At 32.3% G+C, this 26,463-nt stretch overlaps 1 protein-coding gene across 1 annotated transcript in view; it reads left to right on the plus strand.

The window, feature by feature from the left end:
* Positions 1-26,463, plus strand: part of LOC127698929 (uncharacterized) — a 500,671-nt gene that overhangs the window by 139,594 nt on the left and 334,614 nt on the right. The window lies entirely within an intron of this gene.

The raw sequence follows: 26,463 nt of genomic DNA on the forward strand, positions 1-26,463 counted from the left end.
TTACGTTGGTGTATGCATAAACACAAATCGCGTATTTTTTAAGTGGTTCGTTGTAGAAATAAACAAAGGGCAGTGTGTAATTGTGGTTTTGATTGCTGTACAATATCAATTAAGGAGATGTCGAGTATATGTCAATGAGACAGCATCCCAACGACACAAATTAACAAAAGACATACAATCATATTAAAGATGCACGATACCTTGGTTTAAAAAACAATGAAGAATTTTTGTTACATAAATCGACCTGTTCCGAGTTGGTTTGAAGTGAGAATAGAATGGATTAGAACACACAAAACAAGAAAGCATTAACAAAAACAAACATCAAGGTAAATTCAAAAAAGGGAAGTCAATAAAACCTGACCAAATCAAACGCTCGACCATTTCAACCAATGGAACGAGTGGAAAACAACTGTCATAGTGTTGACTTGGTACAGGCATTGTCCCAAGAAAATGATGGGTTAAACCTATTTTATAGCTAGGGAGGTTAAGCTAAATATAAAACCAGGTTTAACCCACCATTTTTGTGTGGCAGTATACGAGACATAGGGATTACTATCCGGCGGCGGCGGTGTATTCTATATGTATAAAGCTTTATATATCAGAGGGTAGAAGACCTGAATGCTTCATACATTGTATGCAGATACCTTATGTTACGAAGTTTCCGTCTGTCATATGTCCATTGTCCTTGACCTCATTTTCATAGTTCAGCGACTGCTTGAAAAAAATATAATTTTTTATCATGCGAATTTCTCCCTTATTATGAGTAATAGGATAATTATATTTGGTATATAGGTAACCCGTTCCTTGCATCGTCTATATGTCCGTCAGACAGAGTTCACCTGACCTCGACCTCATTAAAGGGATCAGTGATCAAAGTTAAAGTTACATGATGAGGTCCGTTTCTCAGATATTATAAGCAGTAGGTCACATATATGTGGTGTATGGAATGGTTGTACGGGGTACATGTCAGTCTGGCAGGTTTTATCTCACCTTGACCTCATTTTCATGGTTTATTGGTCAATGTTAAGTTTTTGTGTTTTGATATGTTTTTCAAGTACTATAAGCAATAGGTCAACTATATTTGGTGTATTGAATGGTTGTGAGGTGTACATGTCTGTCTGGTAGGTATCATCCGACCTTGATCTCATGTTCATGGTTCATTGGTCAATGTTCAGTTTTTGTGTTTTGGTCGGTTTTAATACTATAAGCAGTAGGTCATCTATATTTTGTGTAAAGAATTGTTGTAAGGTGTACATGTCTGTCTGGCAGGTCTAATCTGATCTTGACCTAAATGTCATGGTTTATTGGTCTATGTTAAGTTTTTATGTTTTGGTCTGTTTTTCAATTACAATAAGCAAAAGGTCAACTATATTTGGTATATTGAATAATTGCAAGGTGTACATGTCTGTCTGACAGGATTTATCTGAACTTGACTTCATTGCCATGGATATTTAAAAATATTAAGTTTTATGTGATACTTGTAGTAAAACTTTTTTCTATAAGACTTTCAACTTAAACAATTGTCAGTATCGCAGGCGAGACATTTCATTGTGTGCAATCTTGTCTAAGGAAAAAGTCAGGAATATAACAGTTGTTTCCATTTGTTCTGTTGGTTGATAACGTTTGACTTTGTCAGTTTTTATGGACTTCCCCTTTTTGAATTTTCATTAGAGTTTGAAATTTTTGTTAAACTTTATGTCTTCTACTTGAATGACTAATGTTTAAAAGATACCTTTTTCCCTCATTTCTTCCTATTATTTGTATTCATTGTGTAATTTGATCAATTTTCAAGATCTAGTTTAAATAAAAGATTCATAAATGCTTATTTTGTAAAGATAGAGGAAACTTTGTACTTTAGCCCATATTGCAGCCAATGTGTATTTGTATACAAATAAACTAATAATAGATTCATTGTGCTAGGACTAAAATGTTGTACGTTAATTATACATTGACTGTTTTTAAAAGAATGATATACAAAAATAAGCTCAATAAATATTAATTGATTTCTTTTTTCGCGTTGACCGCATTGACCAATATTATAAGTAAGCCTAGAAACTTAACATAATTTTTTATGATGTATTTTAGTTAAAGTTTTCCTTATATAGAAGGGTTTGGTTACATCCCCTGAAAATACCCCAAAAGACCGTGGAAAGGCTTTTGAAGGAGTTTGATACAACAACAAAAAGACAGCAATAATGCTTCACTTTACTAAATCTCTGTTTTAATTACTTGTATAGTTAAAACCCCAGTTAATCCAACATCAGGGCTTTTTTGTCTAAAACAGGAGTGTCAAATTGAAAGTAGAAAAAAATGTGCAAAAAATGAAAATAATACTGATATAACAAAATTTTGCATTTAATTAATTTCTTTCAATCTGGACACAATACTGCCCCCACCATAGACCCTATGCTTCTTCCCACAGTCTACTCAGTGCATCCTTGCTAACCACAGTTATATGTAAAAAAAAAATTGCATGAAAAAGAGTATTATCTGTTTCCATAAAGCGTCTATTGCATTAATATATATAGGAAATTGGGTTAGTAAGCACAACAGGCATTATATTCTGTATATTACAAGATAAGAAATATAAATATTTCTATAGATTTACAGTTGAAGATATTTGACACACTTGTCTCACCTATTTTGCTTTAATCTTGTGACGTTATTGGTTTTGAGAAAAATGATAATATTGAAAAGGTACATTTACAAATTTTAAAGAGAACACTAAAAGTACGAACCACCACACCAAATTATTTAGTGTATGGAGAATTGGGTCGTATTCCTTTGACAATTAATATAAAATGTAGAATATTAACATACTGGAATAGTCTTTTATCCTCCAACAAACTATCGTCCAAATTTGCTACTTAACTATTTAAATTGTTTTCGGACGATACGCATGGAAATAAGTGGATATATTTTATCAAGTCTACTTATGACGAAATTGGACTCATTTTTATTTTCTCAGACCAGTTACATGTAAGCACTAAATGGCTAAAGTTATATGTAAAACAGATACTACGTGATCAGTTTATTCAGAAGTGGAATGCAGAATTGGCAAACACTTCTAGGGGTCGTCTCAACCTGTCATTCAAAACAGAATTTATTATAGAACCATATTTATTACGACTTAACTCGCATCAAAGGACATATATCACTAAATTGAGATTATCAAATCTCAAACTTACGATTGAAACTGGTCGTTGGAGAAATATTCTCAAAAATAATCGAATATGTGAAAAATGCGCAGTTGGTTTAGTTGGAGACGAGTTCCACTATCTTTTTATTTGTCAAATTGACACGATAGTGGACCTCCGAAAAAGATTTATTCCACAATATTATTTAAATAATCCATGTTAAGCTAAAATGTGTGGTATGCTTATGCTATGTCATACAGAGTTATTTACAAACTTGTCTCTGTTTATCAAAAAAATAGTCCACTGTTTTAAACCTGGACTCCTGTGTTCTCTCTATCCCCATGTTTTTACTATATACACTGTTCATTATAAATTATATTGCTTTTTGTATATTGTATAATATCATGTTTTGTGTCTGCTTATGTTGCACACTTGTGTGCCTGGATTGTTGGAAATAAAATCTAAAAATAATCTAAAAAAAAAAAATTGCATTGAAAAAGTAAAGTGACATATTTTCCGATTGACTTTAATGCACACCTATTTCTTGAAATAAATTTATACCTGGTTTACCTTTAGAAATCAGAAGCTTTCATATATATCATTCATTAAAGTACAAATATAGCCCCGTCTGTTGCAAGAATGAACACATATAGTCATGCGATGATTGACACGATAGATTCGCACTACGTTCCTACACTGACCCCCATTTCGTTTAAACCCTGTAGTAAAAGGATTAAATGTAGTGTTACCCTTATCCGTCATTCCGTCATTCCTCAACTTACAGTTATACGGACTTTTTTCTAAACGCCTTCACATATTGAGCTGATTTTTAGTATGTGAGTCTACTATGATGAGTAACAGATCGAGTTTACGTTTGGATCCGCTCCGCTGATTTTTGCCGAAATTATGGGCTTTGGGTCTTGAAAATTTCGTGAAAATAACAGTTATACGGACTTTTTTTCTATTTCGTTTAAACCCTGTAGTTAAAGGATTAAATGTAGTGTTACCCTTATCCGTCATTCCTCAACTAACAGTTATACGGACTTTTTTCTAAACGCCTTCACATATTGAGCTGATTTTTAGTATGTGAGTCTACTATGATGAGTAACAGATCGAGTTTACGTTTGGATCCGCTCCGCTGATTTTTGCCGAAATGATGGGCTTTGGGTTTTAAAAATTTCGTGAAAATAACAGTTATACGAACTTTTTTTTCTATTTCGTTTAAACCCTGAAGTAAAAGGATTAAATGTAGTGTCACCCTTATCCGTCATTCCGTCATTCCTCAACTAAGTTATACGGACTTTTTTCTAAACGCCTTCACATATTGAGCTGATTTTTAGTATGTGAGTCTTCTATGATGAGTCACAAATCTAATTTACGTTTGGTTCCGCTTCGCTGATTTGTGCCGAAATAACGGGCTTTGGACCTATAAAAATTTCGTAAAAATAACAGTTATACGGACTTTCATTCTCTAATTTCCACTCCTAAAAATGGCTTCAAGCTTTTTTTGCGAGTGGGGCCATTCGTGTCGTTCCGACACATCTTGTTTATTAAGGTTCACTCTTGTCCGTCCGTACATCCCGAAATTGGTTTCTGTTCTCTTACTTTATTTTGCCTCAACCAAATGTTATGAAACTTATACATAATGCTAATTATCACCAAACACAGATCAAGTTCGAATAAGGGTGGAGTCACTTTGACCGTTCTTGAGTCATGTCCCTTTATAAATGGAAAATTTTGTAAATTTGTGGTTTCTGCACTCTAACTTTACTTTGCCACAACCAAATGTTCGGAAACTTATATACAATGCTTATTACCACCAAACACAGACCAAGTTCGAATTTGGGTGGCGTCACTTTCTCCGTTCTTGAGAAATGGCCCTTTATAAATGGAAAATAGTGTATTGGCTGTTTCCGCACTCTAACTTTACTTTGCCACAACCAAATGTTCGGAAACTTATATACAATGGTTATTGCCACCAAACACAGATCAAGTTTAAATTTGGGTGGCGTAAATTGCTCTGTTTTCGAGTTACCCCATTACTGTTTGTTATTGAACAATTAGAGCACCCAAGCAATCTTAAATGACAACATACAGAAACAAATGTCATTAAGTTTCAATGAAAATAAAACGGCAATAGGTATGAATTAGTACATTGACCTTGCATATTTACAAGCGGGGGCGTCTGTGTCCCATGGACACATTCTTCTTTTATTTTTATTTTCTTGAGGTAGCTGGGGTGTCGACGATAGATTTTTCTTAAACTTCTGTAAAAGACTTCTGGGTCAATATGCTTTCAAATTCCAATATAAAAACATGGGGTCACGGACCTTGTTTTTTCGTTAAAATACACTGAAATTAACGAAATCACAGTTATTTTATATTGGTTAAAAAGGGGAAACTTAATTTTTCCTTATTTTGGAAACATTAAACGATAGAATTGGTCAAAACTGAATGAGAGAATTGCTTTTCGTAAATACTTCAGAAATACCAAATAGAAATAAGGGACCACGGACCTTATTTTCTTGAAAAATCAAAAACACACAAATTGTCCTATCAAATTCAGTATAATTATCTGCCATTGATTTTAAAAGAATTTTTTTCTGAAAATTTTAAATACAATTAACTACACTTAATTTTTTGATAGTTTAATCTTTAAAATACAAGTATTAGATGTTTCTATTGTATATTGAATGATATTTGGTAAAATATTTTAAAATCAAATGAGTATTTTTAAAACATTCCCAGAACAGATGCTCAGAAAAAGAAACCCGATTTACCTTAAGGGCATACGATACACTTTTGATCCCACGGTGATTTTTCACCTAGTCATTTCAAATATGTTATAAAAAATATACTTTCATGTGCTACTTTACGAGATAAATGGGGTCGAAATTTTAGACATTTACTCAAAATTTCGGTTTTTTTTGGACATTTCTATCCTTTGGATAGACATACCTAACTTTTTTGTTTCAAAAGATAAACACAAGCGGATTTTTGTAAAAACAGTTGGAATTTGTATAACAATTCTTTGGAAACAATTAAATTTTATCAAAGTTTCATGATTTTAGAAAAAAAAAACGGCATTTTTTGCTGTATATTTATCTAATTTAAAAAAAAAATCATCGGTGACTTTTTCATAAAAACTGGTACAAACAATCTTAATACATAATCAAACAAAATGTCATTTTTAAAAAAAGAGGGATCAATGTACTCATTTTCAAGCAAATGATTAATATCAGTCGAAAAATGCATATTTTCCCGATATGGCACAGTCACTGTGTATCATCTCCACCGGAAATTGGGTACCAACGAAGCGGAGAAAAAGAGAAAAAAATAAACAAGGTAAGAAATCCTTTAATTTAAACCATTTCTACCGTTTTGATGAGGTTACCGCTTTTGAAACGATTTTCTGATAGATAGTGCTTTAATTTTTTATGTCAACAAATAGCAAACAAAGACAAGATTTTGTATTATCCTCTAAAACTGTGCACTGGGTACCAGCAAATTTCGATGTCGATCGCCCTCCGACGTCCCACTAGCCATATATTCAACTGTTTTTCATTTTTTTTCCAGACAAATTGTTAGATTATGATAATGTGACTTCATAATTACTGAAACTCGCTGTCAAAAAGATGTTTTCTAAAGAATATTGACCAAATCAGTTATGTTTTACTGTACGGCGAATCGCAGGGCGTTGTACGGCGAATTGCAAAATAACAACTTGTTTTCTGTACGGCGTCTTGCGATATACTGAAATGTAAAGATGATATTAATAACTATATAGATAATAACAAGGGTGATATGGTGTACATATCAACGCGTTACCAGCTTATAAATATGCGAAATAAACTACATAGCAAAAAATATCATACAATATGTGCCGTTAATTTCATTCAGATATCATCGTACCCTTATTGGATGTTGTGTTTTAAAAGAATAAAAATTGTTACTTTAACCTAATCATCCTAAATTTATTCATATGTCTCTATACAACTAACAACTGTTATCTTATTTGTTGTAAGGGCGAATTTTCAAAAGTTACCGACCATTCATCTTTTGTAGTTTTTTTTTATATATTGTTTAATTTAAAATTTTTCTTGAATATATAGTTTAAATAATTCCTTGTTTAGAAGTTAAGTGAACAAAATACTTTTTTGCATTGAAAATTTGGGGGGAAATGATTTCTCATTGCGTTCGTAATAATTTTCTAGTTGCTGTATGTTATTGAAATAGCTTGTTTTTTGTTTAAGTCGAGGAAAAATGTTTGTCACGAAAGAAAAATCATGCCCCTTAAAAGAAAAGAATGGACCATCAGTGCATAAAATATAATTCAATAAAAATAATTCCGCAAAGGGATCGCCGACTTAGAATATTTAGTTCCTATGTAGGACTTTAAACATCCAAACTACTATTACGACAGACTATATATGTATGGTAACCAAATACAAATTGTCACAGATAAAAGAAAAAAAAAGAAAACTTTTTTATTTTCAAGATGGAAAATTACAACTTTTTTCATTTTCAAGTCTTTTTGTTTGGTCTAAATTAAAATGAGTTGGTTGTGGGGGAGTGTGGTATATTCGCCCGACATCTCTATTTGTGGTACTTTACCAAGAATAAGACTTTGATAGTGTGTCAAATAAAATTATATAATTCAATACAAGTAAGACTTGCAATAGCATTAACATTTACAGCAGCAACCTTCTCTGTTTTGAAACTTATGAGATTGCAATTTGATTTTCTGAAAGGAGGAAGGAGGATTATGAATGATAAATAACTTGGCCGGGTAAAAACTGAAAATAAATAACTTTGCACAAGACAGGATGAAAATGAATATTCTGCAGCACAAAATGCCGGAAACAAATGTGTACAAAAAGGTGGAAAAAACAAGCAAATAAATGATCAATGAAAAAAAAACCTCGTGCACGAAAATAACAATGGTCTGATTTATGACAAAACGATAAACGAAAAACAAATATGACACACAGCAACCTACAATAACTACTAAATTACAGACTCCGGACTAGGGACAGGCACATATAGAATGTGGCGCGGATGAACATGCTTGTGAGCGCTCAAATCTCCCCTCACCTGGGACAGTGAACAGCACAACATAAGAACAAACCGGGGTTTTTTTTGTTAAAGAAAAAGATATTGAACTAGTAACTCATGTAAACTGTGTTATAAATCTAAAACTATATTCTGTGACCTGGTCCTTGTTTGACAAACATAATACCTGTTTAAAGAGAGCATATAGGGAAAGGACATTTTTCAAAGTAAACATTACGATGATACATGGCATAATCAAAGTGTAAGGCGAGTCATTCTTAACACAGGCACTTGTCTGAAAAAAAGACAAGTGCCTGTGATTCTTAAGTGTGTATACAAATATTTTCTCACAAGGTTCAAATAGACTAGTTTACATAAAATGTATATGTAAAATATCATTTGAATTTGATTGTTAATGACATCATTCATTATAACCATACGAGTAGCCTGTCAAAGACACAGCAAAAGTGTAAAAGAAAGTCATCATGTATCCGCTGTTGTATGTATCGTATTCAAATTGTAAACGCTTAATAATATCAAAATTTTATGACTTGGAGAAAAGATAAACTAATTTTTTCATTTGTTCAATGTATTAAAATTGACTACATTACATTGCATCTTATATCTGATGTAAACTCGGATATATAAGAAATACATCTAATAATGCATAACTAGGTTTGAACTTATAGCACTATTTCTTGAAAAGGTCGGCATATACATTTTTTAAAACTAGCAAGTTGCCGTACTGTAAATCTGTAAACACGAGCACGTTGCCGTACCCTAGGCTTGATTGGTTTTTACCAATATTCTTTAGAAACATCTTTTTGATAGCAAATTTCAGTAAATATGATGTCACACTATCATAATTTAAAAATTTGTCTGGAAAATGAATGAAAAACAGTTGAATATCTGGCCAGAGGGACGTCGGAGGGTGCCCAAATGTCAAAAAGTTAACCTTTGGTAAACGGATAGAAATGTACGGATCAAAACCTCACAATTAAAAATAGAATTGTTTGAAAATGTACGTGATAATTCTTGAACCTATTTCTTTTTATTAGATCTATTCATTTTAAAGAAACTGAGACCGTTATAAATTTTATCAAAAAGCAGAAGGAAAATCTAGTCAACAATTTAATTACCTGTTGTCTATTTACACTTACAAATCTGTAGTTACTAACTTTCTCGGTGTTTGTGTTTGAGAATCAAAGCATCGTCGGTGCTGTGATCCAGCCATTTTTTTTAGCTACGGGTAGTCCGTCATTTTTTTGGTCTCATTTTCAATTTTTTTTTTTCTTTATACAAGTTCCTGTAAGACCTTTAGAGACAACCATCATAACTCTTGGTAGGTGATTTTGGCCCATAATGTTATAATAAGCTTGTCTCCCTAAATTTATTTGTAAATGGTTGCCTTCTGGAGTATTTCTATGCATTTTTATGACTCATATTATGATCGTTGATTGATTTTAGATAAAATTATATGACCCTAAAGATGAATAATTTTATTTCGTTTCCATAATATTAATAAAAAAATTTATTCAATTGCCCAATGATGGAAACTTCTCAATATTGATACAAATTCTTTTGGTATTTCTTAGAAGAGGCACTGATTATTAATATCTTCTTTTTTTCAAATAAATAATTTTAACATGATTGGAAGTAGAAATCTTCAAAGGAAGGTCTAGTTTATTTTTTATTGAAGTTTGACTTAATAATTTCCAGAAGGTGGCATAAAAAATGCACTTTTTCAACACCAAAAATCAAAAAATTAATTGGACGGTGTTCATTCTTCATTGAGAAAAAAAATCCTGTATTCAAATATACATGTACAAATACCTTACAGTGTTAAATGAAATAAATACAATAAAATGCGGAATAAACAAATAAATTTGAATGCAGAAAATGCATTATGGTTTCAAGCATGTTAATGATAATTGTAACTTATTAACTTATATCAGATGAGTAAAACACTATTTAACAAGAAAAATAGACCCTACTTGCATTTTTTGTACATATTTTGTTTTTTGTCGTTTCTTTGCACAAAATGAATCTTTTTAATCATTCATCTGTGAGACATAATTTACAGAATTATTTTATGTAGTGTAGATCAAAAGTAATTATAGGTGTTAACTGTGGTCAATTAATAAAATTGAGAATGGAAATGGGGAATGTGTCAAAAGAGACAGCAACCGGACCATAGAGCAGACAACGGCCGAAGGCCACCAATGGGTCTTCAATGCAGCGAGAAACTCCCGCACCCGGAGGCGTCCTTCAGCTGGCCCCTAAACAAATATGTATACTAGTTCAGTGATAATGGACGTCATACTAAACTCCAAATTATACACAGGAAACTAAAATTAAAAATGATACAAGACTAACAAAGGCCAGAGGCTCCTGACTTGGGACAGGCGCAAAAATGCGGCGGGGTTAAACATGGTTTTTGAGATCTCAACCCTCCCCCTATACCTCTAGCCAATGTAGAAAAAACAAATGCACAACAGTACGCACAGTGAAACTCAGTATAAGAGAAGTCCGAGTCCGATGTAAGAATAGGAAACAAAAGAAAATAAACAAAATGACAATAATACATAAATAACAACAGACTACTAGCAGTTACTGATATGCCAGCTCCAGACCTCAATTAAACTGATTGAAAGATTATGTCTTCATCATATGAATATCAGGCACAATCCCTCCTGTTAGGGGTTTAGTATTATATCGTCATAAAATATATGAGAAGAACATAACCCGTGTCATGCAAACAACTGGTTTTAGAATAAATGTGTTTAATTCCGATGCAAAGACCCTATAAGTGAATCAATATTAAAGCCAAAATATGCAATCTTTAATGAACTGACAACAGTATCGTAACTATATCCCTTCTTAATAAGTCTGTTTAAAGGTTTTGTTAGCTTTTGAGTTGAATACTGACATTTTTGTGCTTTGTAAAGAATATTACCATAAAAGATTGGATGTGAAATACCCGAACGTATAAGATGTCTGCTCTGCATGTTGAGTTATATTTACGAATGATGTCCTTATACCGATGATAAAATTTAGTAAATGTTTTGACTAGTTTATGATATCGAAAACCCTGGTGTAATAATTTTTCAGTAATACATAAATTTCTCTCGCTAAAATCTAATACGTTGCTACATACACGAGCGAATCGTACAAGTTGAGATATATAAACACCATAAGATGGTGACAAGGGAACGTCACCATCTAAAAATGGATAATTAACGAAAGGAAATGAAAAATCATCTCTTTTATCATAAATTTTTGTATTAAGCTTCCCGTTAATTATATAGATATCAAGATTGAGGAAAGGACAGTGGTCATTGTTAGTATTAGCTTTATCTAAAGTAAGTTCAACAGGATAAATTTCTTTAGTATACATACTGAAGTCGTCATTATTGAGAGCCAATATATTATCCAAATATCTAAAAGTATTGTTAAATTTTTGTATCAGATGTTGTTTCGATGGGTCTTTGCTGATTTTAGTCATAAATTGTAACTCATAACAATACAAAAACAGGTCCGCAATAAGTGGTGCACAGTTAGTCCCCATTGGAATTCCGATAACTTGACGATATACGGAATCTCCAAAGGGAACAAAAATGTTATCAAGTAAAAATTCAAGGGCAGATATATGCATGCAATTTATCAAGTACTTCCAACGAGTTTTTGACACTCCAAAAGTAATTAATTCCACTATTTTCAAAGGCCTTATTTGAACAATTTATTATCAGGTTTTTGATTGTACCAGGTGTACTAGTAAGTAGAATAGACAATTTAGTAGTGGAACAACGACAATTAAGTTTGTATTGGAGTGAATTTGATTCCAATTGATACTCATACCTTTGAGTGAAATTGTTTTTAAATAATGACGGTTGTCTATCATACTGTATTGTATCAGTACTATTACCTGCCTAAGGAAAGAATTGGAATAATAGCATTTAAAATAAGTTTGGGAATCAACTTTGATATCAATACACATCTTGTACCAAATTTTATTCAATAACTTACACAAGCATAAGGTTCTGATAAAAGGTTTTCATAATTCTTATCAACTGCTTAAATTTGATAGATTACTTTTTCACATTAATTCATAAAAAGTAATTTAATGTAAATTTTGATTTAAAAAGGAACTTTATGCAAGTGTATATCTAAAATAAAGTAGCTGTTTGACCAATCTTTTCTTAATTTAAGGGCAAATAACATGTCAAAAGTTGGCAGTAGATTATTAAAATGGTGTATAAAGTTTCTGCAAGTCATAAAAACACATAAATAATTTCAAATATGAAATGTCTTCAACTTTGAATTCTGCCTAATCTCAAAATCCTGAGTGATCACATAGATCCAGCATGGCTGAATCAAAAATTAATATCCGTTTAGTATGAATGATGTGCATAATCGTATATATACTGCAGCTGTGCTATTTGAGCAGTCAAATTACATTGACCGTATAATCATGTGTGAGTTCGAACCCCGCTCGTCCGGGTGCACTCGACTCCAATCTTAATTGACTAGGATTGTCAGTTTTCCTATCGAAGGTCGGTGGTTTTCTCCGGGCACTCCAGCTTCCTCCACCAATAAAAACTGGCCTCCACGAAATAGCCCAAATGTGGCGCTTAAAAGTGGCGTTAAAACACCAACAATCAATCAATCAATATGACACTATTTTGGACTACAGTGGAGTCCCCGGTGTCCGCGCGGCCGGTGATATTGCGCATTAGCTGATTTCGTCATATCAACACAGTAACACAAATAAAATCGTTCTTGTTATTGTTTTAGCCTTCCGAAGGGATAAAAAAAGAATAAAATTGATAAGTTCAAGAGTTAATTAATTACTGCAATCCCGGGATTTACAATATTTGGCCAATTTCCATTAAAAATATTACATCATCAGATTAAATTTGTTTTAATTTAGTCAAATTTAAATCAGATAGAAATATTTTTTGCTCTGCATCCTTGGCAGTGTGTTTGGTTTAAATTCAGCTATATTTCATAGTATAAAATCTTTCTTTTATTCAAAATAAGCTATTTTTGGAAGGCATGCGCGAAATCACCGGACATTGGAGGAACTCTCAGAACAGGGGTTTCCCTAATTTTGGACACGCATTACACAAAACCTGAGGGTGAAACCATACAAACAGAAGATTTTATGAAATAAAAGTATGTTATGAATGTGTTCACACAAAATTATCCAATTATTGATTTTATCAGTTGAATGAAGTGAAGTCATAAGTCTTAGGTGCGCGGATGTGCACCGGACTGCACCGTACAGTCACTGACCGTATATCGCCTTGTTTATGACGTTGACAATGCGTTTCCGTAGAGTTTTACTTATGACGTCATTAAAAGGTACAGGTTCGCGGAATTTTTTCGTCGGTCGCTCCAAATTATAAAATGATGGTTTTTACCCTAAATATTTCATTTTGAACAGTTGTAGGAGTTGCAGTATATAAAGAATAACCATACATTGACTCGAAATATAAATTTTATTTGTACTCGGCTCAAAACATGTTTTAAAGAGCAATTTTCTGTAAGCATCAAAGGAATTAATAGGGACTGGGAAACCATAGGTGTCAGATTTCCACCAAATTTGGCATATTTGCTTCAAATATGATTATATTGAGAAAAAATAAGTTTTCTCTTCTCATGTGTTCGGTTGCTATGGTAACCATTGACCTAAAATTTTGGCTTCAAATTCAATGCTTTTTAGTAGAAATTGGGTTAACTTTGAACTTGTATACACATAGCTGTACAAATTGAGCAATAAAATGACTTTTGATATTGTAAAAACAAGCATAGTACTTGACTTTTTAAACAACAAAATAAGATCAACAGTCCATAATATTCTGGTATAAGCAAATCAAAGATACCAAAGAACGGTATTTTTTAGGTTTCAGAAAAAAAATGAAAATTTACCTTTTTCTAGGTAAGATTTATAAAAGAACGCAGGCATCGACAGAAAAAAACTTTATTGCAGAATAAAGACCAATGTATACTCTATCAAATATAAAAACACTGGAGATGGTATATTGCTGAATTTAAAAATAATCCACTTTAAAAATTTTTGCCATGGCACTTTCTGAAAAATAGGCAAATACAGATTAAGGCAGTTTTTTTTATTAGTATGTACAACTAAATGCATAAAACACAGGTACTTTTGCATTTTCTCCATAGATCCGATCGTCTTTCACCTTTCCTATAATACCAAAATTAAATCTAAAATGAAGTAAGGATGCTAAATAAAGTTGGAAAACCTTCCCCTACCCCTGGAAAATGACCGAAAAAAATGCTAAATTCATCAAAAAAGACCTTATTTTAACTTAAGTCAAGTTGTATAGCCTATTATATTTGTGTCTGTTACTAGATTAAAACACAATTAAACAATTTTAGTCTTTTTATCAAAAGTTTCCTACTTTAACTTAGTGGAAATTTGCTAAAAAGGATGAAAAAATATGGTTTTTGGGGGATTTTTTCCTCAATTGTTCCTGTACAATACTTAATGAGGTCTTGTCATCCAAAGTATGATCATTTGAGAAACTTGTATTAATATGTACATGTACAAACCATCACAAAACTTTCAAGCAGTCTTATGACAAATCCTCCAATAAAATAGAAATATTATATCTTCATTATTAAAATGATGATCAAAAATCAAAACATGAACAAATAACATACAAAACCAGACACAAAAAATTACATATAAATGTTTTACCAATAATGTTTCCAGTATATTGTTTGTGAAATAGAGCTCACCCATTTCATACTATGAACAGTAATGATAAATTGAATTCAAAATACACCTCCAACTGATCAACAAGTTATATCATTATTATAAAAATAAGGAGCAATATATATAGCCTTCTGACCTACGTCGCTTGCTCTAATTCAGTAATGTTTTTAATGTAAATAAGCTTTAGATTTCTTCATTTTGGAATGATTATAAATTAAACCCAATGTAATGCAGAGAAATAATATGAAAGGGAAATTATTGAAGGATTTTTAAAGTGACACTGAACATTTCAGATTATTTTTATAAGGCATTTATGAGTTAGTATATAGAATTGCAAGATTCTGAATTATCATCCAATAACACTAAAAAAAAATATTCATATTTTTGAAGAAAAAAAAATTTGTCTGGCACTGATGATCCTAGCTGATAGTTTAAGAGAAGTTGTGATGAAAAGCTGATACATGATGATTTTCAGTAAATTTCAAAGTTCAAAGGGACATAACTCCCATAAAAATTTGAGATTCCAAATTTCCTGATATTTTGCATAACTACATATGATGTACTGACGGACTTACGGACAGAGTGACTTAACTCCTAGACCTGCTTCCGCCTTTGGCGACGCAGGTAAAAAACAAATAACAAAGTTATACAAAAATATAAAGTTTGATTGATGCAAAAAGCTTTTCCTCAATGATATACTTACCTTTTACCAATAAAAAAAGAATACCATAATTTTATCATTTAATAAAGAGAACCATTCAACCAATCATTTAGAACAATGTTATGTGTCAAATTGATGTTGTAAGTGCATTTTCCACTTCACTAATCAAAGTCTCTCTCAAAGCATCAGTTTTCCTGGCGTGTCTGGAGAAAAAACTGGAAATCTGCAGTGGTGTCAAAAATTCTGTACTAGCAAACATGTGTGAGCCATTCTGTGTAGCATATTTCATTTCTTCTGCCACATTGTCAGGATCTTCTTTGTTTCCAGTCTGTAACCCTATGTTAAACTTTGCAATCAGATATTTTTTTTGCTTTTCGCTAAATCTTTTATTAAGTGGTGTGGCTTTCAGTGCCCAACCCATGGCTTGTCTATTTTGTCCTTCAATTACATTATCAGGAGCTAACTCAACATCTCTCTGTGTAATCTGTGCAGTGTTCAACTTATCTACATAAAGCTGCACTTTTTGAAATTTAGGATGTTTTTCAGCAATTATAACACACTTGTCAACCAAGTGATGCTCCTCAAGCTCTTTATATGTGTTAAAACTTTGGACACATCCGTCTGTTTCACATGTGAAAATTTCAGACAGCACCGGATCCACAGCTGTTTCAACTTTAGGGTTTGGCCTTCCCAAGGTATGAAAGTCAACATCGATTGAACAAGCATTGATAATATTCAGCTGAGGAAGGTTTACACTGTAATTCTGTGGTTTAGGAAGTAGTTTGCCTAAAAACAAAACAACACATGGTTAAAAGTTGTTTTTTATCTCAATATACAGTATTATAAAATATATGTTATTTTTAGTTTACTAAATTATATATTGACTGAAATAATGTAATGGCTATAATTGTTTTATCATTTTTTCATTTCTGATGCCATTCAAAATCATAGGGATTCAAACAGTAAATGAATGTCAATTTTGCCTGTAAAGTCATTCATGAATAGCATGAAAGGTACTATAAAAATAAGCTATATAGATATATATATAGTAACATTCATTGTTGTATGGTCTGTCGTTGTTGGCATGTCCTGTTATCTTCTTTGTATTAATGTCATTGTAGTGTTATCTATGTGTATTGAACCTCTATTCAAAAGTAACCTTTTTCTTGATCCCATGTGTCACCTTTGAATATAGGTTTGACAGTGCATACTTCTTGTCCATGTGTACCAGCCAAAAAAAAAAGTTTATGAAAAAATGTGCAAATATAGTATAATACCTTACATTTTGCCTTAGGAGCATTCTAAACATGTGCTCAACTACATGTACCATTAAAATTAAGAGCCCAGAGTGATTGTTGTGATGTTGTGCTCACAATTTTTTTTTCTTATAGAAAACTAAGAAAAAAATTATATAAAAACAGTTTGGAGTTTAAGGAGGTAGGCACAAATTCATGGGAAATTAAATTAAAATTAACATTGAACAAAAAAATAGACAGGTTCCTTGACTATTGTATGAAATATTATAAATAAGGGACCCGGAAAACATTTGGAGAACCCTTTCTCATTCTCGACTCGTTTAGGCCTAATATAATATATCTGTTTTTCTGCTAACATGCAAAAAAATAGGGTAAGTATACGGTAGATAGGCATTACATTTTATATGTATATTTATCAAATAATAGATTTGAAATGGGCCTAATGTGATTAAATCAGCATGTGCAATACAGCTCTTATGTCCCACCTAATATCTACGTATACATGTATTTGCACAAAGCCCAGATTTAAATACAGGGCCATTACGGATCTATTGGAACACTTTCGAGTTTGTCGTACAAGGGAACGATAAACACAGATTATTTAATAATAAAATGCTCCGCTGGGCGCAGCTTGATACGACCGCAGAGGTCGAACCCTGAACAGTTGGGGCAAGTATGGACACAACATTCAAGCTTGATACAGCACTGAATTTGGATTGTGGTTAAATATTTGACACAGCATAGGTTTCTGACACAGAATGAATGTGGTCTAAGAACTTAAAAAATTTTAATTTACCTATTCAAACCATATCATTATTATTTGCTTTTATATATAAATCAGAAATAACCAATTTAAAATGGAAAATTTTAAAGAAAAAAAAAGGGGAAAAAAAATCCCCCCCCCCAAATTTTTTGAACCCCCTTGAGATTCATCACCCCCAAACTCAATCCCAGCCTTCCCTTTGTGGTATGGTACCTTGCAGTACAATTTCAGAGAGATCAATACACTTGAACACAAGTTATTGTCTGGAAACTAGAAAAATGCTTGTTTTTTGGCCCCTTTTTGGCCCCAAATTCCTAAACGTTTAGGGCAATTACCCCCAAACTCAAACCCAGCTTTCCCTTTGTGGTATGGTACCTTGCAGTACAATTTCAGAGACTGAGATCCATACACTAACACACAAGTTATGTTTGGAAGTTACAAAAATGCTTATTTTTGGCCCCTTTTTGGCCCCTAATTCCTTAACTGTTGGTACCATAACCCCCAAAAACAATCCCAACCTTTCTTTTGTGGTATTGAACCTTATGGTAAAATTTCATAGAGATCCATTCACTTTAACTAAAGTTAGAGTGCGAAAACCAATGTGTCTTCGGACGACGACGCCGGACGACGACGACGCCGGACGACGACGACGCCAACGTCATACCAATATACGACCACAAAATTTTTTTGCGGTCGTATAAAAAAAAAATTGAAGGGTTTCTGTATTTACCCAAGACCCGTAGGGCCAAGGGCTAATACAGCTGCCCGAGAATTTATAACAGGACCAATGCAGAAACATCAAGTTAATAACACTATAATATTTTAATTAGGTTGCAATATGAACGCATCCTGACTTTAATAGTGTTTAATCAAAAATTGACAAAATATATAAGGATTAAGGTACAGTTGAAGGTGACCTTGGCATGGTCAGGATAGCAGAAATACAGATATATATTTTTTAGGCCCTAGGCAATACCAATTTATATCATTAAACTTACGAGTGTTGACAGCAAGGACAATTCCATACTTGTCTTGGATCACTCTGATATGGTCAATGGATAAGGTCCTATCTACTCTCTTCATTTTACTTTTAGCATGGATATCCTGATCAATACTCTGGTCTATATCAGGATGTGAGCTTATAAAACTGGAGAGCAAGCACAGCCTTCTTCGACTTCTTTTCAAATTTAGGGAAAGAAGATGCTGGAAATGACCCTCACATACTTCATAAGTTCTTGTCAATACACCACAATTTTCGACTGTTGGTATAATGCCACTTTCAGTCAACACAATATGAATTTCCTCTTTACTTACAGAAGCTGAGCATTCTACATCAGAATGGTATCTATGAATATGGCAAACCATGCTTTGAAATTCTTAATCATTAGATAATTTAGGGATAACTTGTGGTTACCATGATTGTCATTGTAACGATTGTTGTTGTTTGTGCAGTCTTAGGTCACAGACCACAATTAAATTCCCCTATTAGTTCTTTATAACGTTTTGTTTCATCAAAAAAATTGCACCATGCATTTTTGTCAAATCTTTTGTGTGTGTAATGTATAGTACTAGTCCAAAAATATATACAAAATTCAGAAAGATTGAACCAATGACTCTTACAAATTTAGCCAATACACATCCATACCCCTATGGACAAGTCAAGAGATGTTCCGAAAACTGTAAATATCACCTTTTTGCTCCTGGCCTAATCACTCTTTCCATATCAAAATCAGTTAAAATACAACATTCAAAAGTTTATTTCACCTCTCTTCTTTTATTTCCACCCAAAAAAAACTAAGAAATGAGTGAGGAAAGAAAAGAAAAAAAAATTAAGAAAAAATACACTCTAATTAAAAGGAAAGGACAACGAAAAGTGGGATCATTAATTGTGGTCTTGGGCCTATTAGGGGTCTAAAACTTGACCAATTCTAATAAAACTTGGCATGATTTAAGCTTAGTGTATTATAAAACAGTTTACAAAGTTTCAAAGGCATTTTTTATATCTGAACTTTGGGTGCTGAATTGTGGCATTGAATTAGAACAATTTCAACTATCAAGTTTGGGCTTCTAAAAACCAAAATATACTAAATCTTACACTTTTTAGTGTCTCTATGTATAAGTTATCACCTATTAAAAGAAACAGATAGCATACTTCATGTTTCAGACTTATAAAAAATGGCCAGAAGTAAATTTTATATGAGCCTGTGCCAAAAAATAGAGGTTTTCAAATGAAGTGAAGCCTTATATGAAATGTAATATTTTTCACTTACCACAATTTTCTGAAGTTGTTAAGTTATAAAAATACCTTTTACATGTTATAAATGTACTTATAATGGAAATATAAATTTCAAATAGCATAACACATATGAATAAAATGGTCTTCAGCAATGTCAAGCTTAAAAATAAAAAAACAGGTTGTCAATTTAGGTCGTTCCTCACATTTGCATATTAAAAAGCATATAAAAGATATGGGAGATAGAGATATGCTTCTTTTTGCTCAAATCTTTGTTTAGATATGATAAAACATGGAGCCTGGATGTAACAAGACTGTCACTTTCAACTATATATGTAGACAGTATGATTTGATGCAAAGTTATTTACTTTACTTTTTAAAACCGGCATGAAATTTCAGCCTCAAAAGGCCAATATTTTAACCACTAGCTATCAAACAAAAGAAAATAAAGGTAGTCTGTGAAACAGACAAGGTCAAACAACCAGAAATAAGTGCTTTTGATACAGATTCAGTGAAATCTGCTAAAAGGAATTCAACTTGTATGTGCATAGAACCTCATTTTTCACTTGCTTCATACTGACCGTTAGACTAAGACCATTAAAGCAGCACATTTTGCACTCTTATTCCGATTTTATCTACTTTTTTTTGTGTTCAGTGTTCAAAAATGAGTTAAACATCTACATTAGATACCACAAACACAAATAGAAAACCAGAAAAATCTGTCAGAGAGAAAGTAAGCATGCTACTTTTGTAAAAATATTGAAACAACTGAAAAAGTTCAATTTTTGGCATGTAGGCTGAAATGTCACTTTTTTACAAAATTTCTATCAAATAAAAGTGGAAATCATTTATTCTCATGTAGTTTGACAAATTAATACCAATAGATCATTCAGGGAAGTTGTCAAAGTACAAATTCAATATTTCCTGAATTCACCTCTTAGGGGTCTAAAACTTGACAAATTCTAATAAAACTTGGCTTGATTTAAGCTTAGTGTATTATAAAACAGTTTACAAAGTTTCAAAGCCATATGATACCAATTATAAAAAATGTGGCATTTTTTATATCTGAACTTTGGGTGCTGAATTGTGGCATTGAATTAGAACAATTTCAACTATCAAGTTTGGGCTTCTAAAAACCAAAATATACCAAATCTTACACTTTTTAGTGTCTCTATGTATAAGTTATCACCTATTAAAAGAAACAGATAGCATACTTCATGTTTCAGACTTATAAAAAATGGCCAGAAGTAAATTTTATATGAGCCTGTGCCAAAAAATAGAGGTTTTCAAATGAAGTGAAGCCTTATATGAAATGTAATATTTTTCACTTACCACAATTTTCTGAAGTTGTTAAGTTATAAAAATACCTTTTACATGTTATAAATGTACTTATAATGGAAATATAAATTTCAAATAGCATAACACATATGAATAAAATGGTCTTCAGCAATGTCAAGCTTAAAAATAAAAAAACAGGTTGTCAATTTAGGTCGTTCCTCACATTTGCATATTAAAAAGCATATAAAAGATATGGGAGATAGAGATATGCTTCTTTTTGCTCAAATCTTTGTTTAGATATGATAAAACATGGAGCCTGGATGTAACAAGACTGTCACTTTCAACTATATATGTAGACAGTATGATTTGATGCAAAGTTATTTACTTTACTTTTTAAACCGACATAAAATTTCAGCCTCAAAAGGCCAATATTTTAACCACTAGCTATCAAACAAAAGAAAATAAAGGTAGTCTGTGGAACAGACAAGGTCAAACAACCAGAAATAAGTGCTTTTGATACAGATTCAGTGAAATCTGCTAAAAGGAATTCAACTTGTATGTGCATAGAACCTCATTTTTCACTTGCTTCATACTGACCGTTAGACTAAGACCATTAAAGCAGCACATTTTGCACTCTTATTCTGATTTTATCTACTTTTTTGTGTGTTCAGTGTTCAAAAATGAGTTAAACATCTACATTAGATACCACAAACGCAAATAGAAAACCAGAAAAATCTGTCAGAGAGAAAGTAAGCATGCTACTTTTGTAAAAATATTGAAACAACTGAAAAAGTTCATTTTTTGGCATGTAGGCTGAAATGTCACTTTTTTACAAAATTTCTATCAAATAAAAGTGGAAATCATTTATTCTCATGTAGTTTGACAAATTAATACCAATAGATCATTCAGGGAAGTTGTCAAAGTACAAATTCAATATTTCCTGAATTCACCTCTTAGGCCACAGACCACAATTAAATTCCCCTATTAGTTCTTTATAACGTTTTGTTTCATTAAAAAAATTGCACCATGCATTTTTGTCAAATCTTTTGTGTGTGTAATGTATAGTACTAGTCCAAAAATATATACAAAATTCAGAAAGATTGAACTAATGACTCTTACAAATTTAGCCAATACACATCCATACCCCTATGGACAAGTCAAGAGATGTTCCGAAAACTGTAAATATCACCTTTTTGCACCTGGCCTAATCACTCTTTCCATATCAAAATCAGTTAAAATACAACATCCAAAAGTTTATTTCACCTCTCTTCTTTTATTTCCACACAAAAAAAACTAAGAAATGAGTGAGGAAAGGAAAGAAAAAAAATTAAGAAAAAATACACTCTAATTAAAGAAGAACAGGAGAATATTAAGGTAGGGGAGGGGAATGAGCTTGAATATATCTGTTTTAAGCTGTATTTCTCCTACTATTGGAGAACCTATTTGATGATTACAAAACAGACAAACTAAACATACAGACATATAACAGGCAAGTTTTTAAATAAGAAAACAAAACTAGAAATTGCTATTTTAAAAAAAATCGTTTTAAAAGATTTGCTCGACTATATAAATATGATGAAAAATCACCATAAATGTTACCATAGCAACAGTAATATGGGAAAATAAAATCAAATTGTCATTAAAATAGTTGCACACATATAGAGATATATAATTTAATGCTAAAAAGAGGTAAATAATTGGCCTACATCAGACAAATATGATTTTGTCATAGCACCCTTTTCATCAATTGTTGCTAAGGTAACCACTTTTAAATGAATATATCTTTTTTACCAAAAATATACCATCTCCAATTTTTTTTACACATTATAAAAAAGGGGTAAAAGTTAATGGGGAGCCATACTATGCATTTCTCGATGCCTGCATTTTTGCTTGAAACAATTTAAAAAATTGCTATAAATCACAATTTTCAGAATCCTGATTTTTTGCTATTTTTGTGCATTTTTTCACATGTTTTAAAAACTGAATTTTATTGATATTCAATCAAAAAGAGATACATTAAATATGTATTTTTTTAAAATCCAAGTTGGATTTTAAAAATATTATCACACTATCATATACAAAACTCATGAAGTCGGTCCACTTTTGACATTGTAAATTATCCTTTTGCATCAAATATTGTGAATGTGTGGTTTCCATAGCAACCACATACTAGAAAACCAAAACAAGACCATTTTCAATGTTAGTATATGTAATTGAGGCTGTATACCAAATTTCATCAAATTTGGTGACATATACCATTTCCATGTCACTTTAATGCTTACAGAGAATTGCTCTTAATGTTTCAAAAGGCCCTTCCACTGTTAGTTCGGTATAATAAAACAATTGTGGTCCCTTAGAAGCGATGAATATCCAAAATTGTCAAAACACCTTTTCGTGTTGATAATTTTGGATATTCACCTTCTCAACGGGCCATAATTGTATATTAACACCCGTTGCTAATATTATCACATGTTGCTATGGGTGGGCGGAGCTTATGAAAGGTAAGTGAAAATTAACAAATGCCGCGTGTCCAATGAAATGAATGGATAATATAAGAAATTTGCATTAAGTATAATAAGATAATATACTACACGTTTATCGCTTTTGGCTCCTCCCAATGCCTGACTATTTTTGTGTATTGCTTGCCAATGACATGTACTTACGTGACCTATAGATTTATGTATTGCATGTGCAATTCAGTGACGTATTGCTTGACCTTACATAATTAATCGTTTATTACTCTTTGATTTTAACTATTTCTTTAAAACTGGAACATAATATATTGTCAGTATACTTTTCCCAGATGTAACATACCAAGGATTTATAACTAACATATACATCCTTGAACACACCACCTGAAAATGATCCATGATCCGTTCAGTTTTATACCGTCGGATACATCAAACATTTTCGTCCAAAGTACGAAAATGTTTTGTTATTATACTTTATGCTTTCTTATATTATCCATTCATTTCATTGGACACGCGGCATTTGTTAATTTTCACTAACCTTTCATAAGCCCCGCCGACTCATAGCAACATGTGATAATATTAGCAACGGATGTTAATGCCTAAAATTAACACCCGCTGAGCCCGAAGTTTGCCGATCCGGAACAATTAACACCCGCTCCGGCCGAGGTTTTCCGACTCTTATTTCTACATCATTTCCGTCGTTTCGTTGTTGTTATTAGTAAACTATAATTTATCACTTTATTTTTTTTACAATTGTCCTTCTAATAACATAATGCACACTTGAATCATAAGGCATTCAGTATAATAAAAAACAATACTGCCCTTGGATGAAGGTGTTAGGGTGATTAACACACTCGGCGAAAAAAATATCACCCGCGACTTCGTCTTGTGTGATAACTTTTCCCCTCGTGTGTTACTCTACCATAACACCTTCATCTAAGAGCATATGTTTATATTAATTGTTCTTTATTTTTTTGAATTACTTGTTATGTTATAATAAACTGTATTCTGTCACCTACAGCGAAGTATGTATACGTTACCATGTGTAATATTTTTAGGCGCAACGGTCACCAGCTGACTGTGTTAATTCCCTTTAATATTATTACACCGAGGCCACATAGGGGACATACACAAATAATTATATTTTTAAAAACGAAAATAACTGTGATTAATATGAGTTTTCCTATCTGTTTGAGCAAAAACATTGCACAAAACACATTGCACGATAAAGACAATAAGTGTTAAGTGTCTTTAAATATCAGCTGTATTTGTATGATGCTAAGAACCAGGGGAAATACGAGCTGATATTTACAGACACTAAACACTTATTGTCTATGTATTATCATTAATTCTTAAACAAACGTATGACTTAACTAATTAATAGTGAATTAAGAGGTGTTTGATTTGTCGAAAAGTAGGTCAAAAGTGTGCTGTTGTATGTGAAACTTTTACATGTTTATTGAAGCTTTGAAATAATCTGACTTGCAGTTTTTAAAACGCCATTAAAATATTTTAAAATAAAGATTTGAAAGAATAATCATCATTTAAAACACGCCAAATAGACCCTGCATGTAGTCTGGACACAGTCATGAATTAAAACTAAAAGTCAAGAAATCGAAGCATGATACTGTACATTAAACACGACAACTGCGTATATTTTTCAGAAGTTCTCACGTAAAAATTGTTTTCATTAAACGTACTGAATAATAATGTTAAGACTTCCAATTCAAGCTGGTCACCCGTCGCGCCTATTTTTTCAACAAAGTTGAAATTCTTAACTTCTGAGAAACATATGATGAAATGAAATTATATGATGAGGCTTTTTATCAACTAATTTGTGTCAAATTTGTGCCACTTAGTATGCTGTAATACGCAAATGTGCCACTTCGATCTGTAAAACTTCTGACGAGGCGGTTCCGATAGTAATTTAAGAGTTTCTTCCCTTTTTATACCCCGCTTTAAAAAAGTGGGGGCATACTGTTTTACCTCTGTCTGTCCATCCATCCGTCCGTCAGTCCATCCATCCGTCCATCCGTCAGTCCGTCTGTCCGTCCCATGAATATTTTTTCGTCGCATCTTTCTCAGGAACTACATTACAAGGATTTCTGAAATTTGGTTTCAGGGTTTATATAAGTCAGCTATACCGTGTGATGCGTTTTCAGATTCATCACTCAACAACTTCCTGTTTACCATCAAGTAATTGGGCGGGGGTGTCATCAGTGAGCAGTAGCTCGCAGTTTCACTTGTTTGACACTTCAAACTCATATAATATTATGTACTATTATTATTTAAGCATCATATGCTGTTATTTACAAAAGCGCCTGTATATGGGGTATATATCTCCCAGTTGATACGATAGTCCAGTGCTTGCATTTCCTATCATGATTTCCTTGTTAGAGGGATGCTGCTTACAAGGAAGTTATTGAACCAAGAGTTCCAAGTGGTAAAGTTGAAATCATCCCTTCGAAAATTTGACGGACGCCATCACGAGTTGGTTGACCTTTAGGGCATATAATATATGTTTCACAGATGACTTCGGATTTGTTTTAACGGTCGTAACCAAAATCCCGTCGTCTTTTCCTCGAATGTGACCTATTGAATAAGACTTATTACTGTGTTTTTGTCTCGCCTTCGATAAAAGTCGCAGAATGTGAGAAATAGAGATTACAATCCGGCGGCGGCAGCGTTTTGATGAACACGGAACAAGTTTAAAAAAAAAAAAATAAACAAAGAAATTTATTGCATTCGTGTATTATGAAGCTTTTGAAATTACTGACAAAACTATTGATTAATTTATGCTATTTCAGGAAATGCTGGATTCACATACATTTATCAGATTTCAGAATGCGAGTCTTATTATTGTGATA

The sequence above is a fragment of the Mytilus californianus genome, unplaced genomic scaffold (assembly GCF_021869535.1).
Source record: "Mytilus californianus isolate M0D057914Y unplaced genomic scaffold, xbMytCali1.0.p SCAF_4, whole genome shotgun sequence".
Lineage (NCBI taxonomy): Eukaryota > Metazoa > Mollusca > Bivalvia > Mytilida > Mytilidae > Mytilus > Mytilus californianus.